This window comes from Cebus imitator, unplaced genomic scaffold (genome assembly GCF_001604975.1).
Source record: "Cebus imitator isolate Cc_AM_T3 unplaced genomic scaffold, Cebus_imitator-1.0 Scaffold32, whole genome shotgun sequence".
Taxonomy (NCBI): domain Eukaryota; kingdom Metazoa; phylum Chordata; class Mammalia; order Primates; family Cebidae; genus Cebus; species Cebus imitator.
In genome coordinates, this window is record NW_016107347.1 from 10,357,410 (window position 1) to 10,358,037 (window position 628).

The following is a 628-nucleotide window of genomic DNA, read 5'->3' on the forward strand; positions in this document are numbered from 1 at the left end:
GAACCCAGGAAGCAAAAAAAAAAAAAAAAAAAAAAAAAAAAAAATAACAATCGATAATGACAATAGTCAACGCTGATCGAGATATTCTAGCCCACGGGGCTAGAAAGCTGGGCTCTTCCTTTTAGTAACTGAATTCTCAAAATATCATTTTCACGGTCCATTTGAGGAAATCGAGATTCCACCAATCACACCACCTCCCAGGATTTATGTATTTACATGTAAATGCGTGATTTCTTTGGGGGGGTCCCATGAAAAAAAAATTTAAGAGAGATGGAGTTTCACTATATTGGTCCAGCTGGTGTCGAACTCCTGACCTCAGGTGATCCACCCGCCTCGGCTTCCCAAAGTGCTGGGTGGGATTACAGGCGGGAGCCACGGCGCCAGGCCGAAACGTTTTTGTTATTTAATTATTTTTTGAGACGTCATCTCGCTTTGTCGCCCAGGCTGTAGCTTTGTCGCCCAGGCTGATCGTGCAGTGGCGCGATCTGGGCTTACTGCAACCTCCAGCACCCGGGTTCCAGCGATTTTCCTGCCTCCGCCTCCCGGGTAGCTGGGATTACTGGCAGGCGCCGCCATGCCCGGCTAACTTTTGTATTTTGAGTAGACACGGGTTTTCGCCATGTTGGCC